Consider the following 5,334-nt stretch of genomic DNA (forward strand, 5'->3'; position numbering starts at 1 on the left):
AGTATAAGAGAAACCAAGGGGGAGGAAGATATTTTGGGGTGAATATGTTCATGATCTAGATTTGTGAGAGTTTCACAAGTGCCTACATATCATATTGTACACTTTAAACGTGTGCAATTAATTTGTGTTCCCAATAAAGCAAAGCCAGGGTGGGGGAAGCACATAGGAACCCCAGAGTTGGAAATGTGGGTTTTGGAGTAAAGCCTGAGGATTGTTGGTGTTACAGGGGGACCACAGCACTGCCTTTAGCATTCACCCTGGAAGTCTGTGGGTTCTTTCTGAGATTAAAATGATTAACTCTCAAGTCTGTAAACACAGACCGTCTAGTGGCACACTCCAACAGAAGCCCTGTCATCGGAGCGGATTTCATTTCACCCAATCTTGTTAAACAAACAGCTTGCATTGAATGAGTCATAATTTTTAAGACAAATATGTCTTCCGAATTCTCTTAGAACGCGTCTCATGTTTAAAAAATAACACTGCTAATAGCTGACTTCTCCTCAGCAGGCTGAGTGGAAGCGTGCCCCGCTGAGCTTCTTGGCAGGAAGATAGCAGCCCCAGTTGCTGTCCTGATGGGGGGAAACAGATTCGGTCTCCAGAACTCAGATGGAAATTTCCAGAGACCTTTTTTTTTCCTTTGTCACATCTTTAATTTTTCAAATGGGCATCTCTCATTGCTCCGGTTGCCAGGTTAACAAAGCTGCCAAGACCAAGAAGAAACTGGCAAGCGTCCCCAGAGATGCATCTTAGTCTTCAACATAAACCAGACCCGATTCCGCCCACTCTGCTGTCTCCAGCCACCTCCGCCCAGGGGCAGCCAGCACAGGCGCCTGGGAGGCCTAATCGGATCGCAGCTCCCGGAGGGTCACTAATCAGATTGTTTTGCCTGCCCTGTTCCTGTCAAAACGAACGTGCGGCGTTTCCAGACGGATGCGTCTTTAACAGCACACGCTTCCCTCCTCACTCCAATTAGAAAAGACAGAGTGTGCAGGCGCATCGTGATTCATGAAATCGTTCTTTACTCAAAGGTCTGTTAATGGGCTATTGTTTTGGATGAGATCCGGTTCTATGAACCGCTACCTGTGACCCTGAGAGCGTGATTTACTCTCTCTGGGCCCCAGCCTCCTGCACCCTGCGGTCGAAGTGTCTCCTTCCCATCTACCATCCTGGGGCTCTTCGGATTCTGATTCAATGTTTCTACAAAGTTCACGAAAAAGAGACTATTTTCTATCGTGTGAAAGAAAGAAGCACCTGCAGAGGACACCAGCAAGGCTGCAGGTCTCGTGTGGGTCCCTGCAGCTTTCCTTCCAGGGAGAACAGGTAAAAGTTTCTTCTAGCATGAACTGTCCAGCTGTGCAAGTCAAAGGCCAGCTATTAGGTACATGCAGACAGAGCAGCCCCAGGGGCTGCTGTAAGAGGAGTGAGGAGACTTGAACCCTGAGGGGAGAGATGCGTTGGAGGATGACTCAACACCCTGGAAAGGACAGAAACTGGCATGGGGTGCTGGAGGAGACAAGGCCCTGGCCCAGCTCTGGAAGTCGCCACGGCTGTGGCCAGCCCGATGCCTGGTTCTTACCAGGGGGAAGGGGCTGCATGGAGTCTGGGTTTGCAGGCCAACTGCCTATCCTCAGGGTTCAGCGACTTCCCCATTAGTGCTGGTCGCGCACACTGCCCTGCTGGAGGGGTGCCCTGATGCTCTGAGCCAGTCAGCACAGCCTCCGCACTGATCCCAGCTTCCGGCGGATGGCCCTTCAACCATCAGGGCAGTTCCTGATCTTTATTTGGAAGTATAGGACAGAAGCTCGTGCTGTCCCTGGTGTGGGGTGTGGGGTGTGGGGTGTGGGTGTGAAGACTGGAACTACTGCAGTTTTTTTTGGGTGTGTGCTGCTTTTTTGTGTGTTTTTGTTTTTATACAGAGTCTCACCCTTTTGCCCAGGCTGGAGTGCCGTGGCACGATCTTGGCTCACTGCAACCTCTACCTCCCAGATTCAAGCGATTCTCCTGTCTCAGCCTCCCCAGTAGCTGGGATTAAAGGCACACACCACCACACCCAGCTAAACTTCGCATTTTTAGTAGAGACAGGGTTGTACCATGTTGGCCAGCTGACCTCAAGTGATCTGCTTGCCTCAGCCTCCCAAAGTGCTGGGATTACAGGCATGAGCCACTGTGCCCGGCTACTACGGTTACTTTGATACCAGGAGGGAAGCATCCCTGAGGGTAAGACAGAGACAGATGGCTGGAGCACAGCATAGCAGAGATTTGCAGATAAATGTTACTGGAACCCTGATCACATTGTACCCGAAGCCTGCTCTTCTCTGGACTTTCTAGTTATAAGAGTCAATATTCATCAACAAATGCGTGTTTAAGGTGGTTTGAGTTGGGCATTCTTGAAACATAAAAGTCCCCATCTGATGCCAGCACTAAATGGCACATTCTTAGTACCAGAGAGGACATCAAGCTCTCAGGTTGCTCGAGTTGTCTTTCTGTGGGCTCATACATGCCAATGATAACGATATAATAATACAGTGCCTGACCCTACCTGGGGCAGTGCCAAGGTCTCCACAGGCAGCAACTTGCTTCGTCTTCCCAACAGCATTGTGGGCGGGAGCTGTAATTAGCTCCATCTTGCAGAGGAGGAAACAGGCTGACAGAGGCAGAAGCTTCACCCGCCTCCCTGGGTCCTGTTCTTCTTTCTCCCACACAGAGACACCCTGGGGTGGGGTAGCGGGTGGGGGATTGAGGACAGGCCAGCTTTGGTTTCTTTTGGTTATCTTTTTCCCTGTGGTTTTTTTTCTTCATTAGACACACGTAGGATGTTTCCAAAATTCGTGTGATTCAGATTCATTCTCAGCATGTGTCTGTGTTTCTTTGCTTTGACTCCTTAAAGCAACACAGTGCACGTCCCCATCTGCGTCAACAGATCCTTCTGAGGCCCGAGGAAAACATTTCCACTTATGTTTTCAGTTATTTTTCTTTCCATTCAAATGTTTTTGTTTATTCCTCAAAAATGTCGAGAGCCCTTACTTGAGTGGGACTCTGTCTCCTCCGAGGATGTTGGCTGCTTTCACTCTCCCTTCGTGCAGCACGACGTCTCTGCCGCGGCCTCCGGGTCAGGTCCGCTTTGCAGCCGTGTCTGGTCTGTGACGGGCTCCCAGGAAGGGCCTCCTGGCCTTGTAACCCGCGTTTCTCTGGAACTCAGCTGTAGCCCTTGCTTCTTATCCCACTCTCCTCTTTTCGTGGCTTTTTGTCTCATCGTAGTAGATGCTGAGGCTTCCAGCCCTCGCCCATTCTGTTTGTCACAGCCCAGAAGTTTTAGGTGGGACCACCTTCCACCTGCTGGGCTGAGGGGCCTTCGAATGGCCTCATGGTGGTTTATTCTCGGCCTCTCAGTGTTTTTCCGTTTTGCTTGTTCCCACAGATGTAAAGGCCAGCAGCGGCTGCACACCCTTCGTTTCAGTTTCTCCGGCTCTGCCGGGCTCTCCTCACTGGCTGCATCTCCCCCTGCAGAGCCGCCTGTGCTAACGTGCCAGACTGGCGGCAACGCCGACCACCTGGGAGAGACGTCCCACACCTGCACCCTGGCAGGACAGCGAAGCCAAAAAGGCAGTGGGCGTTTCGGCCACCTCCTCCCCGTCCACACTCTTTTGTCCCAGGGCTGTACCCTGGGCCTCACTTCCTCACTTCTTGCCCTGAGCAGCCTGCCCCACACCCAGCCAGGCTCTCAAGTCCCCTGGGCTGCCCATGTGTGGGGAGGGGTCGGCTCTGTCAGGTGGTTCTGACCTCAGCGAGCCCCGGGGCCTGCGGGACATCACGTTTCAAGGCTGCAGGAGCGACCCGCGTGCTTCTTTTTCACAACATTAAACTGATCTTGGGGGAAAGCTGCTGATTCCCTGCTGTGCCCTCCTGAGAGAGTGGTGAACAGTCCCACGTTTTAGATTCCATCCTTTTTCCCCTAGAGTAGGGGAAATCCACTAACTGCCCAGTGCTTCTTATGGGGACCAGGGCCTGAGGAGGACTTGGCACCGTTCTCGGGCCCGGAGCTGTGGGTGGCCAGCTGGCTGCAGCTGTGCGGGCTGGGAGTCTGCGGAGGACCTCCCTGACCTCTGTGCGCCCCGGGAGTGCGCAGGCGCCCAGCCCCACCCCTACTTCAGTGAGCAGCCAAGAATCGGGCAGTGCCCCCCATCCAGGGGCAGAGAACACCGACGCAGACCCCACCCCCAGGCAGAGGCAGCGGGCACTGTTCGGAGGGTCACAGGGCCACAGGGCTGGTGGGGAGGGTGTGGAGGCCCTGCCCCGGCATGACAGGTGTGTCTCCCACACAGCCCCCACCCCACAGCAGCGGCCGTCTCCCTGCTGATCTCCCCTGGAGCGCCTGGCTGGACAGTGGGCCCGCGCCACTTGATGCCCACAGGATGAGGAGGAGTCAGCCCAGCTCCTGCCTCCAGTGATGGGCATTTTCTGGTTGTTGGTGGTTCAAGTTTTTGTTTTAGTTCCTACCTCATTAAAAATTATAAGAATAATTTAAGGCTGGGCGTGGCGGCTCAAGCCCGTAATCCCAGCACTTTGGGAGGCCAAGACGGGCAGATCACGAGGTCAGGAGATCGAGACCATCCTGGCTAACACGGTGAAACCCCGTCTCTACTAAAAAATACAAAAAACTAGCCAGGCGTGGTGGCGGCGCCTGTAGTCCCAGCTACTCTGGAGGCTGAGGCAGGAGAATGGCGTGAACCTGGGAGGCGGAGCTTGCAGTGAGCCGAGATCGCACCACTGCACTCCAGCCTGGGCAACAGAGTGAGACTCCGTCTCAAAAAAAAAAAAAAGAAAAAGAATAATTTAAAACCCCTCCGAGTTTGTACAGGTTGGTGGACTCTGCGGAGAACACCTACGTGGCCGTAAGCACTTCTGAGGATGACCCAGCCCCACGAAACAGGGTGCAGCATGCACCACTGGGCCCCTCCTGTCTCCTTAGGGAACCAAGAACCCTAGCATTTGCCAGGTGGCCCCCAAAGTGTGACCTGCTCCCTAAAGCAGCACCCCCCAGGTGGGTGGGCGAGGCCCTGCCCTGTGTCCCGGCTGGCCCCCTGCAGACATGCACAGTAACGACCCCAGCACTGCAGGGGGCAGTCGCCGCCGTTGCTGGACGAGTACATCCCACATCCACTTACCTGTGGGCACAGGAACTCACCTGTGCCCTCCGGTGGGGCGCGGTGAGTCAGCAGTGCCCGGGGGGCTCCTGGATTTGCCTCCAGAGATAACAGGTTGGAAGTCTGGTTCCGAGAATTTTATGTACCTGTGGGTAGTTGAGGTTAATTAGCTTCTACTAAAATGCACAAA

The sequence above is a fragment of the Papio anubis genome, chromosome 4 (genome assembly GCF_008728515.1).
Source record: "Papio anubis isolate 15944 chromosome 4, Panubis1.0, whole genome shotgun sequence".
Lineage (NCBI taxonomy): Eukaryota > Metazoa > Chordata > Mammalia > Primates > Cercopithecidae > Papio > Papio anubis.